The sequence below is a fragment of the Ambystoma mexicanum genome, chromosome 6q (genome assembly GCF_040938575.1).
Source record: "Ambystoma mexicanum isolate Mex_15411 chromosome 6q, UKY_AmexF1_1, whole genome shotgun sequence".
Classification (NCBI taxonomy): domain Eukaryota; kingdom Metazoa; phylum Chordata; class Amphibia; order Caudata; family Ambystomatidae; genus Ambystoma; species Ambystoma mexicanum.
This window is the reverse complement of record NC_090937.1, coordinates 602,929,355-602,945,447: the sequence shown is the minus strand read 5'-3', so window position 1 is coordinate 602,945,447 and position 16,093 is coordinate 602,929,355. Positions and strand designations below refer to the sequence as shown.

General features: G+C 51.0%; 1 protein-coding gene across 5 annotated transcripts in view; it reads left to right on the top strand.

The window, feature by feature from the left end:
• The window catches only part of ELF2 (E74 like ETS transcription factor 2), a 1,226,980-nt gene that overhangs the window by 653,377 nt on the left and 557,510 nt on the right, over positions 1–16,093 (top strand). The window lies entirely within an intron of this gene.

Genomic DNA, 16,093 nt, shown 5'->3' with positions numbered 1-16,093 from the left:
TGAACTTGTCCTTCCTGAGGCGCTTGTTCAAACCACGCAAGTCCATGATGGGTCTCAATCCCCTGTCTTTCTTTGAAATAAAAAAATAAAGGGAATACCATCCCTTGTTCCTCTCTGCTTCAGGCACCAGTTCTATGGTGCCTTTCTCCAGCAGGGATTTGATTTCCTGCGCAAGGAGCAGATCCGGACTCTTGAAAGAGAGATTCCCTGCTGGATTCTCGTGAGCCCTCTGCCGGAAAGGAAGACAGTAGCCGTGGGCTATGATCTCCAGAACCCACACATCTGAAGTAATGGCACGCCATTCTACAAGATGCTGCGCCAGCCTTCCCCTAACCAGTGAACCATGGGACATGGCCTCATGACTGACCTGAAGCGGCTGCGGCAGTGCCTGAGGGCAAAGAGGCAACTGCCTGAGCGGCCTTGGCACCTCGAGTACCTTGTTTTCCACCTCTGGTACTCCTATATTGGCCTCTTTGAGGTTGGCGAACTGCAGCGCTCAAAGACTTAGCTGCAGCTTTGGAGGGATGCAACCTCTCAAGGCTCTCGACAGCCTTGCTGCTAAAAAGATGTTCACCATCAAAGGGCATGTTGAGAAGCCGGGCCTGCACATCAGAAGCAGACCCCATCTTCCGCAACGACGCAAATCTGCGCATCACGGTGCTCGCCGCCATGGACCGGCTGACAGTCTGCCACGTCCAGACCCGACTGAACGGATTCACACATGGCATCCTTGCCATCCTGTACAAGGGCAAGAAAGCCATCCCGGACCTCCCCTTCAGGACTATTTTCAGCTGCCAATGAAACACAATTCCAGAGTGTGAGTGAAACGTGCTAAGGCACACATGGAGTTGGCTGCTTTCAAAGCCATACCCCCTGAAGAAAAGCCTTTCTTCGCCCAACCGTCAAAACATTTGTCGTCCCTATCAGGAGGGATGGTAGGGTATGACGCCTGTTTTGCGTGGGCCGTGGCTGCCTGCACCACCAAACTCTCCGGAGTAGGGTGGATGGACAAGTACTGGGCAATACTTTTTCGGCAACGACTTACCCACTGCCGGGAGACTCTCCGGAGCAGTCCAAGCCGCTTCCACCCTTCATTGCAAGGCCATATAGAATGTCAGTACCGGGTCAGTTGGTGGACCTTGGTCCAAGATATGCCAGGTCATCCTGCAGAAAATCTACTGGTGGCGTAGACCACCCCAAGTACACTGTCACCCTCGACATAAGACGCCTGTACGAAGAGACAGCATGCGTACCAGGCTCTGGCCTGCCAAACTCAACCTCCGGGGAGGTATCAAGACCACTGGCGTTGTGTAAAGACTGACGCAAGTCTTCAATCTGGCTATGACCAGACAACATCTCGTCAGGAACCTCATCCGGAACCAAACCTTCCTCAGACCCTTCCTCCACCTCAGAAATATAATCCAGAGGCTGGAATAAATCCCTGGAGGAGGGCACAGAAAAAGGCTCAAAGATAGGTCTCACCAACTTCTTCAGGGCCTTCCTCTGGGTCTCCACCGATAGACTGGGTACCTCCGACAAAGCATACTCGAAAGACGTCGAGGGCATCGACGTCGAGCGTGGCGCTGATGGCTTTGACACAGGCCTCAAAGGCAGAGCCCCGAGCGTGTCCTTCGGCCTTGGCGTCGATGACTTCCTCGGAGGCAGAGCCTCGAGAGTCCCTCGACGGACATGGCACCGATGGCATCGACGTGTTCTGCGAAGACCTCACAGACTCCGGTCTCATGGGGCGTCGAGGACCGGGACCTAGAGCGGGCATGACTAGAGCGATCCACCTTTCCCGATCGGGACCTCGAAGGCGCCCGATGTTCGCGCCGATCACCCGAGCCCGAAGGCGTGCGAGCCGTGGCCCTAGTACGTTCCCTGCCGGCTTCTTTCGAAGGCGCGGACGGGACAGAGCCCTGCGACTGAAAAATCGGCATCATCTCCGTGCGAACGGCATCCCATTCCGCAGGAGAAGAGTGCTTGTTGGGACAAGTAACCCGCTGACGGGCGGAGTCCTCGGACGAGGACGGGGAAGGCGACCGGTGACGGCACTTCCACGAGTTCCTCAAAGAGGCAGAGGAATGGCGGGAACCACTCCGGGACCGAGACCCCCTCTCGAATCGTCAGTTGAAAGCCCAGTGGATTTTGATTTTTGGGGATTGGAAACCCTACCGACAAAAAGCTGCTTCTTCCGCTCCCGCAAGGCCTTCGATGACAACGACTGGCAATCGTCACAATCATCCGTGGCGTGGTCCTCAGAGACACCAGAGGAAGGCGTTGTGCGGGTCTGTAAGCGACATCTTGGAACCGCAGTCCCGACACTTCTTGAAACCCGGACGCAGGGTAGAAGAAGACAAAGACATGATGATCTTCACAAACAAACAAGTTCAAAGAACCGAAAGAATATAACTCAGAAGAACTGAGGCGTGCCGAGATCTCCGAAGCGAACACGTTCGCGGGAAAAATGGAACTGAGGCTACGGGCGTTGTGCGTCCAACTTATAACATCCAGTGACATTGGCTCGACGGAGGACCTCGAGGACAGCGTATCGACGCAGACAATTTTCCAAAGCAGCACAGCTGTGGTGATTACCTTTCATAGATATGGAATACGTCGGAGGACCCAATCCCCTCGAACCAGCGATTGGGAGACAGTGAGCCTCTGAGGGAAGGAGAGGAAAGGCAGAGTACCTCTCAGGAGGTGCAGTAAGAAGTTTGATTTTGTGAGAGAAGGGCGGTGTTAAGTCAAAGATGACCCCGAAGTTCTTAGCCTAGCAGGTTGGGGTCGGAGGAGGGCCAAGTGAGGCCAGCCAGAGAGTGAGGGGAAAGGATGGTGAAGATGTACTAATGAGGAGGATCTCGGTCTTGTTGGCATTCAGACATAGAACATTGGCAGGACACCCATTTTGAATGGCAATTAGGCAATCGGAGATGAGTGAAGGAGAGGAGGTGGCTGAAGGGAGCCTGCAAATGAGTTGGGTGTCATCAGCATAGCACTGGAAATGTGTGCAGAAAACGGAAATGCAGCAGGCGAGAGTTGCCAGGTATTGGTTGAAAAGCCAGGACGAGAGGTTAGACCCTTGTGGAACACCACAGGTAGAGAGAGAGGGAGATAGAAGAAAGGAAGAACCCAAGTTGTACCTTAGAGGGTTGATCGGAGAGGAAGGACGTCAGCCAGGCCAGAGCCTGATCAGTGATGCCCAGGTTATCACGGAGGCGGTTGAGCAGGGTGGTATGGTTGACCGTGTCGAAAGCAGAGGAGAGATCAAGTAGGATAAGGACAGAGGGAATGTTAGAGTCGAGGTTATAGAGCAGGTCTTCATGGATTTTCAGGAGAGCAGTTTCTGTGCTTCTGGCAGCTCTGAAGCCAGATTGGTGGTCACTGAGAGAGCCAACAGAATCAGAATGAAGGTTAAGCTGAGAGATGGACAGCTTTTCCAGGAGTTTACCCAGAAAGGGTGTAATGGAAATTGGCCGATAGTTAGCTGGACAAGAAGGATCAGCTGTGGGTTATTTGAGGAGAGGGAGTGCTTTGGAGGGGAGGGGAAAGACCCAGAGGCAAAGGAGAGATTGCAGAAATCGGCAAGGGCCGGAGCGAGGGTATCGATGTGGTCCTTAATAGTTTTAGAGGAACAGGGATGGACCTGTTTTGATGAGGCTTTCGTAGATCGGACTTGTCTAGCGACATCATCAGGGGAGAAAAGAGGAAAGGAGGAGAAAGAGGGAGAGGGGGTAGCTGTAGGAGGGTCAGTAAGCAGAGTAGGAGTGGTGAGAGGAGGGGGAGCAGAGGAGAGGGTGGTGTCCTGGGTTTTAGAGATTTAGTGACAGGCAATGGCATTGCAAAGAGCCTTGGAGGTGAGTGGAGGGGTGGAGACTGAAGCAGGGTTGACATGCTCCTTACAGATTTTAGTTCGGCCGAGTTGTTAGATGCCACAGAGACATGGCTTGCATGTGGACTCTTCTTGGTGCGGACAGAGAGTCGGTGTTGCCTTTGGAGCAGGCGGCAGGCCAGTTTGTCAGAGGATGAGCAAGAAGCCCTCCATTTCCTCTCAGCCACCCTACACTTATGTTTCAGTGTAGCTAGGTTAGAGTCATACCAAGAATTGCACTTGGCTTTGGACTTCAAACAGATCCTCATGACAGGGGCAAGGGCATCAAGATTATCAGAAATAGAAGAGTAAAGCAGGGACAGGGCTGTGTCAGGGTGTGAGTGAGCCATGTGTCGGGGGAGAAAGTGGCAGCGAAAGCCTCGACTGACACACCCTTCATGGGCCGGATGTCTGAGAAGGTGGGTGGCAATCTTGGGGTAGGCTTGGCTTGAGGGGAGGCGATTGAAAGATGGGAGGAGAGGCGGCAGTGATCACTCCAGGTGAGAGGAGTGGTGAGGGGAATAGAGACCACTTACAATGCTTCCTGTCCTAGACATGCGCCCTGCGAACACATGTAAAGCCTCAAAAATGTTGCAGGACTCTGCTACAAAAAGTAACCCCACTGCTAAATCAAGGGTACTACATGGCAACTTTCATAAAGTGCACACAAAATTCCTGTCCTTCAAAATAGCAAATCAACACTACCAATTCAAGGTGCTGCCCCATTCGGCATAGCCTCCGCTCCAAGGGTATTCACCAAGGTATTCTCGGTAGTGGAGGCACACTTATGCAGGCAATCCAATACCAGTGTACCCTTATCTGGACGACTGGCTGATAACAGGGGATTCCCCTCAAATTTGCAAGCAAAATACCCAAAGAACTATCAACCTTACGTTCCAATTGGCATTCTCAATCAACGAGAAAAAAATCAAGCAGTTCCTATGAGAAATCATAAAAATGGTAGAGGGGCTAGTCGTCTCCTCAAACGTAAGAGTGCAAAACATACTGCTGCAAATACCTCAGTATCTGGTCTATTGCCAAATAACCATATGCAAAGCAATGTGCTTGCTCTGGATGATGGCTTCATTCATGTACCTGGTTTTGCATACACGGTTGCGCTTTCGCCCAATGCAAGAGTGGTTAGTAAAACAATGGTCTCAGGCAAGCGGTCAGTTGGACGATCGAGTGGTTGTTTTGCTAACCCTAGTACAAACTCTACACTGGTGGTCAAAGGAAAATCTGTTAAAAGGAAAACCCTTTCACAACCCTCCAGTGCAGGCAATAGTTAAAACAGACGTCTCACTCTCCTGGATGGGGAGCCCATTGCCTTCATCACACAGCAAATGGCCTCTGGACACAGATCACGGCCCAAAATCACATCAACCTTTTACAGCTACTAGCTGTACTCCGGGCCCTAGAAGACTTTCGGGTGCATCCAACAGATCAAACAGTGCAAGTACTCACAGATGGTACCACTGCCATGTTTTACATAAACAAGCAGGGAGGCACACACTCGCCAAGTCTGTCCAGGCTAGCCCAATAAATGTGGAAGTGGACACTGCCATATAGAGAGCAGGAGTACAGATACACCCCGCTAACCCTTCCAGTCTTTACAGAGTCGAAGCATGGTGCACCCCAGCCAAGATTTTCGAAGTGGTAAAACGTGGCGAGCAATCAAGGCTTCGCTCTCAGGAGGTGATGCGGGATGGTTCTTAGGTACAGTGTAGTCCCCAAGCACCCACAAAGGAATGTCCACTCACTATGTTAGTGAAAACAGTCTTTATATAAATAGGTTCAAAGTTATAATCACAATAACACACTTTGTACTCTGACAATACTATAATTGCAAATATGTACAGGTCTACGTGGTATCACTTTTAACTATCGATTTCTTTGAAATGCATCAACTGCTAACATCTAGAATGACATACGAATCAGATTGTAAGATGAATCAACGATAGACCACAGAAAGAAATCAAGTTAAATCAAGCAATGGCAGAACAGTCTACCCCACTACTATTTGACTGTTCTGTGTGAGGATCCCCCCACCTGGGCAACCTGTAAATAAAGCATATTGACAAGCCCAGTCCAATTATGCTCAATATAGTCTTGATTCCTTCTAAAATGTTCCACGACCCTAAAGTACCTGGTTTCGTAGAGTTCTTCGATGAGTCGTCGACGGTTCCTTTTTGAGTGCACTCCATTTAAGGCAGGAGCCGCGAGTCGTCGAGATTCTGTAAAGAAAAGGTCAACACTGTCGTGGAGGCAGCAGTTTCGGTCCTCGCGGTGCTCGTTGACAATCGGTCGAAACCGTCCTGCAAGAGGAGGTGTGCGGTGCACCTCGGCAACGATGGTTCGTTGCCACAGGGGGTCGATGAACTTTGTCGCAGCAAGGGCGTCTGGTTGTCAGCGTCTCTCTGGTCTTCAGGTGGCGGAAAACACACCAGCGGATTCCCCTCAGTCGTCGGCAGCCTTGACTTTCTTCCGGCGGGACAAAGCGGCCATTGGTGATGAACAAGGGAGTCCTTGGATCAAATGTCGTTGGCAACGGTGGAGCGTAGCAGCTACGGTCATTGAGCAGCACGACGTCCAGTTGTCCCCGCTTCTGGGCGACACACTTAGACGGGCTTCCAGCGGCTATAGCAAACCTGTGAACCCTGAACAACAACAATGGACGGATGTCTGTGTGCTTCACGCAGCGGTCCCCTTCTCCGGTCGGCAGCCTTTTGAGGGTCTGACTTCCAGGTAGCTTTGGCAAAGATCAGCTGGTGCACGATGGTCCCTCGTAGCTCGAGAACAGGTCTCCTAGCCAGGTCCTCTCTTGGATCAGTTTCTTGAAGGCACAGCAACTTTCAGATTACGTTGAAGGGAACAGCGGTTCACCTTTTTATTCCGGTTTGGTTTCGAGAGTAAGCATCAAGTATCGACTTCAGCTTCTGAGCGATTTCCATCAGTGAGAGGTCCCCAGATATACTGTTTGGTCTCTCATTCACTCTGCTGGGTCACACTCGGGCAACCAATCATTCAGAAGAGCATTCATGCAGTGAGGCAGCCAATTAGGCTCACAGTGCATTTAGGCCATTCTTGTCCATCCGGACACTCAACACGGAATGTGGATTGGGACAAGCACCCAGCCATTCAGCATTCCACACTGCATTCATACTAGTTTCGGGCTTGGCTGTCTCAGTCATTGTGTCAACCACCAGATACTAGACACCCATAACATGAAATGTGTATTCGTCACACTCCATTCATCCCAGAAGTCACCAGTTCCAAAGTAGATAGATTTCTTGTACGTTTATGGGACGATTGGCAATGTTAGTGGTTATGATTAATAAGAGTCAAAGTTCAGTAGAGCAGAATCTTTCAATCCCAGTGCTAGGGACAGTCCTAGGAAGGTATCCTTGACCAGGCCTCCACCAACCATGAGTGATTTTGGGGCCAGGACTTTAGGCCCATGTAACACTATGTATGATGGGGGGAAAACGGATAGGTTAACTTACATCCCTGACTCCACTTCTTCCAGAGACCACTGCTGGTGTTCTGGAATCTGTTGGGGACACAGTCTTCTGCATTTGATCTTGTTGAGGAAGGTCCGGGGGGGTTGTGGTGCAGAGGTCACTTTCCACATCTGCATTTAGATTTGTCTGGTTGTGATGCACAGGAATCTGTTCCAGACTGCTTCCAGTAGAAAACCCAATTGAGGAAAGATGAAAACCTCTGTGAATCGGACCACCTCAAGGGATTAGTGTTGCAACGGGTGTCAACACGTGATCTTCAGGGGACAGCATAGGAGCAGGTCCAGCACAGCTGCTCTTCATGCAAGAGTGCTGAAAATATAGGAGTAGGTGAAGAGGTTCCATGTGTTAAGTCGCAGGAAAAATGGCCGTGGACAGAAAATATTGCAGCAAAAAGGCAGTGGTTTTGCTGCTTCAATCCATGTAAAGGATGTGGGGGACACCCCCGCTCCCCTTAAATGGTATAATGGGATACCATTACCACAGCATTTTTGCTGCAATGGTTTGTACTGGCGACATTTTTGGCGCAATTTTATCACTGCATACCGGTGAAGATCCTCCATGTTCCAAGGATATAATCGGAATGGCAACATTGAGGTAGTGCAGGAAAGAGCTGACCTGTCCACCCGTCCAGGGACATTTCCAAAGGCAAAGAGGGTGTGGATCCTCAAGGACGGGCTGGGGCTGGTTGTTACCACCGGTCCAGAGGTTGAATCACTGACCAGGCCCTTCTTGATAAAGCAGACAAGCAGGGCTTCACCAGGGCAGCTCTGGAGTCGACGCTGGTCAGTTGCAGAGGCTGTCCTCAAGTCAGGAAGCGGCGGTTCTTTGTGGGGGACTCGACTCCAGTGATAATCTGATGAGAAGCTGCATGAGCCGTCCTATCCAAGATTTGGGCTTTGAGCCATTCACAGTAAGTGCAAAAGTGCACTTGTAAAATGTCACAAAGATCGAAATATCTGATGGATTTTCCAAGATGGTGGCCAGGTATGGGGGACGTGCTGCAACGCGCTCTTTACGCATTTTACTGAAGCGAGCTCGGCTAAAACACGGCGAAGGCTCCTAAACCGAGCCCCATGCATACCTCTGGGACATAGCGAAGGCAATTGGGCCAAGCCCCTGCACACCCCTGGCTGGTTTGGGGAGCGGTGGATCGCACTGTAGGAGTGAGTGCCGCACGTTGCCTGAAGGGCAGAGAGGGACAGTCGAGGGTCCTGTGGCAAGGAAGAGCCGCCACACCTTGGGAGAGAGGAGGAGGGCAGACCGGCCCCCACGCACCCCGGATATTAGCGGGGGCTTGGGAGCTGAGCCCCCACACGTCCCTGAGTGGTCTGGGGGTGCAGCGACATAAAAGGAACAGCAGTAACCCATACAGCCAAAGCGGGCTTCTGCGGAGAGGAGCTGCTCCATCAGGAAGGCCCACAGAACATATGGCAACGGCACGGAGGGACCCCGCAGGGTTAATTTGTTTAGCAGAGAATACTGAGGAGGAGGCGGGGGAAAGCTGCTGGTGAACTCACACTGCAAAAGCACTAGAGGCTCGACAAAGCCAAGAGCAGCATCAGGCAGAAGTGCTACGCAACAAGGTAATACATGCCTTCCGTGCAGCCGGGATTAGGGAGCAGAGTACAGCACAGCAGGAAGGGCAGGGACAGCCCCCAGCACATGTCAACAAAGAGGGGAAGCTTGGCATGACACACTGGAGGGGGGCCCTTCAGACCTGCAAAGCAGCTCTCCTCAAGGAGGGAGAATGCCCTCAGGGGTGCGAAGTTGAACCGCGGACAGAGGGCTGCCCGGGCGGGGGAGGGGCGAGCTGAAGGCACAGAGAAGGAGCAACCTCTGGACCGCACCTCCAGCCGGTCCAAGTTAGACCCACTACGGCAGGAAGGATCACATGCACCCAGTGGGGACAGGAAGTATGGACAACCCCACTGGCGCGGGCTACTGACAATGCCTGCCATTCCCAGGGAAGTGCTGCATTTATTTTTTGTTTACCTGTGACCGCAAGGGGAGTATGTGATAATTACCCAAAATAGATTCATTAAGGCAGCTGACCTTGAAAACATCCTCAATTTCCCAGAATAGGACCCACAAATAGCTCTGTTAATGCACCATGGTCCTGGTATGCACCTTCCCACTACTGCTGCGACATACGCACGCAGCTCTGCCAGTGCATCTCCACACCCGAACCTCAACTCTGACTGACCACGTATCCTGCTATTCCAGTACTAGGCCTTACACCCAGCATCGCCACTGCACCTCACCCGCTACTGTTATCACGACACAACTCTTTATGCACCTCAACACTTACGGCGAGCACATGCTGCTATGTATGTATGTATGTATGTATGTATGTATGTGTGTGTATTTATATTTCTGAGGCTTGTGGAATCTGCTTAGATCACATGCTGTGCATAGGCCGACATCTAGTGGAAGTTGCGGAGTATTCGTTTGTTTTTCGAAACTCGAAAATGGGCGTCGACACAGGGCGTGCCAGTAATACTATCCCTAGTGTGACGTCCACTTTACCCATGATCCCTCACGCGTGTAGGACCCTCAGATTGTTTTTTTCCGCCATACTGGTCGGAAGCATTCAGCGGAGTTCCCTGGCATTAGCCATTCTTTGTTAAAATATTGTTATTTACGCCTTTTTTCTCCATCCTAACGTCGAGCCACCGAGATTCGACGCCGAACCGGAGAAGAAGGCGACCGTCGAGAGCTTCACGACGGAGTGGGCCTAGGAAGGCCTCTGGCCTCAGCCCGGGTCTCGGAAGGCCTTTGGCCTCGGCCCTACAAGTAGGGAGAGTGGGGGGTGGACATAGTCTACACTCTTATATATTCTTTTATATATATATTTCTGATGTTTGTTAATCTGCTTAGAATCACATGCTGTGCATAGGTCCGACATCCAGTGGTCACTGCGGAGTATTGCATTTTGTTTTTCGTAGTCGAAAAGGGGACGTCGACAAGGCGTGTCTGTAACACTATCCCTATAGTGACGTGCGTTGTACCCACAATCCCTCACGCGTCGAGGTCCCTCAGATTGTTTTTTTCCGCCCAGCTTATGGTCGCCTTACGCGGAGCTCCTAGAGAGACATTGCTAAACAATTACTAACGGACCTCGGTCCTTAATATATACTTATTGTTAAAGATCCCTCCCCTCGACGTTAGCTGTGAAGCTGTTTCTCCGCCGAGCAAGTTTTCGACGGAGGAGAAGAGACGGAGGAGATCCTTCGGCGCTGCCGAACACGTGGCCAGGCCTCGCCGGCCAACATACAGTAGGGAGAGTGGGGGTTTCGAACTTTTACCTTCTCGTCGAGAATGTCTTTCTTTCTCCCCTATCTTTCCCTTGGGGTTGTTATCACCAGTTTTTATTGCCTCAGCTATGGAGAGGACACCTTTTAAGTTTTGCCCACGCTGTAGGGGCAAATACACTTGGAAGGACAAACACAAGCTCTGTAATCGTTGCTTGCCCCTCGATCATAAAGAGGACAGCTGCGCGGCCTGTAAGCTCTTGAAACCAAGAACTCTTAAAGAACGGAAAGTTAAGAGGTGGGCGGACTACGCGATGTCGAAGTCCGTTTCCTCACCCGCCGCCGCTGTTACAGAAAGTGACGAGGAGGGTGATAACTCGACGTACGTTACAGAAGTCATTAACCCCCAGAAGGAGCGCTCGCGCTCCTCGACGTCCGTCCCCGGCCCCGACGGGCTTGGCTCACGCCCTGCTTATGGGGATGAACACCCCGGCGACAAGGACGCACACAGACCCCATAGGCCTAAGCACACAACCCACGGCTCTTCTTCGTCCAGGACGAAGGATCCACCAGCGCCGAAGGGGACGCAGGGCACTCCGGCGTCGACCTCAGACCGCAAGGGTCTCAAGCCCCACCCGCAAACGCAGCCGCGACCAGCGATTGGGCTTTTATCTAATACGGGCGCTACCCCAAAAACATCCGACGTAACGCTCCATAGAGCGGTCGTCGAAAAACAACGCGCAACGCAGGCAACGCCGACCCCAGAACCCTCGACTGACGAGCTCGTCGTCGAGAGTCTGGCGAGAATTGTTTCCGAGGACAAACGTAAGCGGACGACGAAACAGACGTCGAATACCGCACCCAAAGATATAGAAACGCCGAAAAAGCACAAGAGTAGCCAGGAACTGCCCCATCCATCTAAAGGCACTTCTGAACTACCGGAGGGCTTTTCTGAGGGCGACGGAAACCTTTCGTCGACGTTGTGGGAGCGTTCGAAGCGTTTTGAAGCCGAAAACACTGATTTCCCCCCTCTAGACTATTCAGGGGTTCCCCATGAGACCCTGGAAAGACTCCATTCTTGTATGGAAAAGATGGAGAGGTTTTTGGGTAGCCAAAACCCACCCACAACCAAAAGACCAAGAGAATGGACCCAGGATGACCCTAGGGTCAAGATTCCTAGGCTGTTTACCCCTTCTACAGATGCATATGACCTCACTGAAGAGGAGCAATACCTTCAGGAAGATGAGGAGTGTTTAGGTAGAGAGGAAGAACTTGAGGAGGAGAGGTTTGAGGAAGACCCTTACACTAGCGCAGGAGCTTTTGAGGAAGATACAGCTACCTCACAGCCCTGGCACTCCCCATCAGTGCAGCCTTGGCAATCCCCATCAGTGCACTCAGACCCTGATGTCTTTCATCCTTCTCCTCCCAAGGATTCACCTATTGGGAACACCTTCCCCATAGATGACCAGCCTTCACTTAATGCACTATTGCGCAAGGCAGCAGCGCATTTTGAAATAGACACAGGGGAGACCCTTCCGGACATAGACTTTGTAGAAAAGGTTATTAAAGAAAAAGCCCCGGTCAGCCAGTCCATTCCGCTCCTGGCTTCTATAAAGAGAAGAATAACTCCTTCCCTTTCCAATCCGGCCTTAGTCAGAGGGGTGAACCCTCGGATAGAAAAGCTCTTCAGCCCTTCGTCTTCTGACCCTTTGTACATCAGGGGACATTCTATCCCGGACTCTCTGGTAGTAACTAACACAAGAAAGAGAGCGGGGGTACCACTATCTACTAGTGAGGCACCACCTGACAAAGAGGGCAAGAAGCTCTATGCACTTGGGAAGAGAATCACGACATCTGCCGCCTTCTCAACCAGGATCGCGAATAACAATTCCCTACTAGCTAGCTACGCAGATGCACAGTGGAGCAAGCTGCGCAGCGAAGCAGAGGACGCACCAGAACCCCTGCGTTCACGCATGTTGGCTACTATTTCGGAGGGAACTCTTGTAAACCAGGGCATCGTAAAGAACTCCTTAGATGCCGCAGAGACAGCTGCCGCTCCCTGGTTCAGGGAATACTTCTCAAACGCCATGTCTGGCTGCGCAATTCGGGATTTAAGCCAGAAACCCAGGCTTCCCTACTAAATAAGCCCATAGAGCAAACACATCTGTTTGGGAAAGCAGTTGATGAGGCCCTAGAACATGCGAAGAAGGAGTTTGATACCATCAAGACTCTTGACCAAATTTCTAGGCCACCTAACAGACGCAGCTATGGCAATAGACGCTCCTTTCGTGGCCAACGCCAGCAGCAAAGCCAACAACAATTTTACTCTGCTACCAACTGGCCCTCTAACCAAAGCACCCAGTTCAGTCAAAGAGGCCAACGTCGTGGCAAAGGAAGAGGGCGCGGCTCCAGTCCAAAAGGCCCCACGCCCAATACCAACAAATGACCCAAAGATTCGGGTCCCCTCCCATGCATCACCGGTCGGGGGCCGGCTAACATCGTTCCTTTCAGCATGGGAGGGAATAACGTCAGACCGCTGGGTATTATCCACCATAGCCCACGGATACTGCATCGAATTCAACGGTTCCCCGAAATACAGACCCCCACGGAACCGACGCATGACACCGGAACACCTCACTATTCTTCTTCAAGAAGTAGAAGAGCTACTGAAAAAAGAAGCTATAGAGGCTGTCCCCCTATCTCAGGTAACAGAAGGTATTTATTCAGTGTACTTCCTTGTACCCAAAAAGGACTTAACCATGCGCCCTGTATTGGATCTGCGCCCAACGAACAACTTTGTCAAACCCCAAAAGTTTCGTATGGTGACCTTGCAGGAAGAAATCCCACTGTTATCACAGGGGGATTACATGACAACACTAGACATGAAAGATGCATACTTTCATATTTTAATGTTGCCAGCGCACAGAAAATACCTCAGGTTCAAGATAGAGAACAAACACTATCAGTTCAGAGTACTACCCTTCGGGATAGCATCTGCACCAAGGGTATTTACGAAAGTACTGGCAGTGGCAGCGGCCCACCTGCGCAGATTATCCATCCCGGTTTACCCGTACCTCGACGACTGGCTCATAACGGGATTCTTACGAAACATGCTTCTCCAATACCCAAAGGACCGTAGACCTTTTGTCCCAACTGGGCTTCTCCATCAACGAAAAGAAGTCCAGCTTAGACCCCAGCCAAATCAAACAATTCCTAGGGGCTCTAATTCGAACAAAGGACGGCCTCGTCTTCCCCTCCAACGAGAGGGTCCAAAACATGCTGTTTCAGATCCCCCAATATGTGGCAGGTCGAGAGGTGACGGTACGCAAAGCAATGCGCTTGCTAGGGATGATGGCGTCATGTATTTATTTGGTACCTCACGCGCGCCTGCGCATGCGCCCAATGCAAGAGTGGCTCTACAGCCAGTGGTGTCAGGCCAGCGGACAATGGGACGATCTGGTGGTAGTCTCGCAGGCCTTGGTTCTCTCGCTACGGTGGTGGACAAAGGAAAACCTGTTATTAGGGAAAACTTTTGCCACACCCGCAGTGGAAGCCACTCTAACCACAGACGCATCCCTTACAGGATGGGGGGCTCACCTATCCCATCAGACTGCTCACGGAGTGTGGACTCCGAGCTTAGCATCCAAGCATATAAACCTGCTGGAACTATTAGCAGTGTTCAAAGCACTGAAAGCCTTTCAGGAACACTTACAAGGAAAGACAGTGATGGTCCTCACAGACAGCACCACAGCCATGCACTATCTCAACAAGCAAGGGGGCACTCACTCTCCAGGACTGTCCAAGCTGTCCCAGAATATATGGAAGTGGGCTCTCAAACACATGTTCCTACTATCACAACATGTACCAAGGGAACTCAATCTGCTAGCAGTCAAACTCAGCAGAGACTTCCCCCTACCCAAAGAGTACGAATGGCAATTACACGAAAACATCGTCTTAGACGTCTTCACGCAATGGGGTTTCCCGGAAATAGACCTGTTCGCAACCCTGGAGAACTCACAATGCCAAAGTTACGCCTCCAGGTACCCCCAGAACCAGTCCAAGGGGAACGGTCTGTTGATTCAATGGTCAGGGAAATTTGTTTACGCCTTTCCCCCGACTCCCCTCCTCAACAAAGTGGTGCACAAGATGCACCAAGAGCAGGTTACCATGATACTAGTGGCCCCAATGTGGGCCCGGCAGCCATGGTTCGCTCACTTGATGGAGATGTCCCTATCCCCCCCAATGAAACTTCCCTGCCCGTACAACATGCTGTCACAAGACAAGGGCAGGACACTGCATCCATGCCCTCAGACCATGAACTTAGCAGCCTGGCTCCTGAGATCATAGAATTTGGACATTTACATCTCCCTCAGAGATGTATGGACATCCTCAGGGAAGCCAGAAAACCTAATACTCGCCACTGCTATTCTAGCAAGTGGAAAAGATTTGTCATCTGGTGTAGAAGTAAAAACATCAACCCGGTTGACTGCTCTGCCACTAACATTATTCTGTACTTGACCCATTTACTGGATTCAGGTCTAGTGTTTAATTCCATTAAAGTCCACCTAGCGGCACTTTCTGCATACACCACTTCCCATCTTAAAGTGTCATGGTGGAAGATACCAGTTATCAAGGCCTTTATGGAAGGGGTAAAAAGAATACACCCCCCGATAGCTAACCCAGCTCCCGGATGGGACTTAAACGTGGCACTTTCTAGACTCATGGGCACTCCTTTCGAACCCATGCACAAGGCAACTCTTAAATACCTCACATTTAAGACTGCTTTCCTACTAGCTATCACCTCCATTAGGAGAGTAAGTGAACTACAGGCTCTTTCTGTACTAGACCCCTTCGTATCAGTTCACAAGGATAAGGTGGTTCTTCGCACACACCCAAGGTTTGCACCAAAATTCATCTCAAAATTTCATGTAAACCAATCTATAGAACTACCAACGTTCTTTCAAAACCCTTCCAGCTTGGGAGAAAAAAGTCTGCATACACCAGATGTACGCAGAGCTGTCATGTTCTACATGGAAAGAACCAGATCACTGAGAAAGACTAATCAGTTCTTTGTCTCGGTGGCAGCAGGAAGAGAAGGAGATGCAGTCTCTAAGTCCACTATATCTAGATGGATTGTACAATGCATCACTCTCTGTTTCGCTCTTGCTAAGAGAGAACTACCCTTCAAGCCAAGAGCACATTCCACTCGAGGCACTGGGGCTTCCATAGCATTCATTGCAAATGTTCCCCTTGAGTCCATCTGCAAAGCGGCTACCTGGAGTTCTGTGCACACCTTTACAAAACACTACTGTCTAGATGCACACTCTAGATCTGACTCCCAGGTGGGACAGGCAGTATAAAACATCTTTTCTCTACTGTTCCTTCTCATAACCCACCGCCAACTCCGGGTACTGCTCGCTAGTCTATGCACAGCATGCGATTCTAAGCAG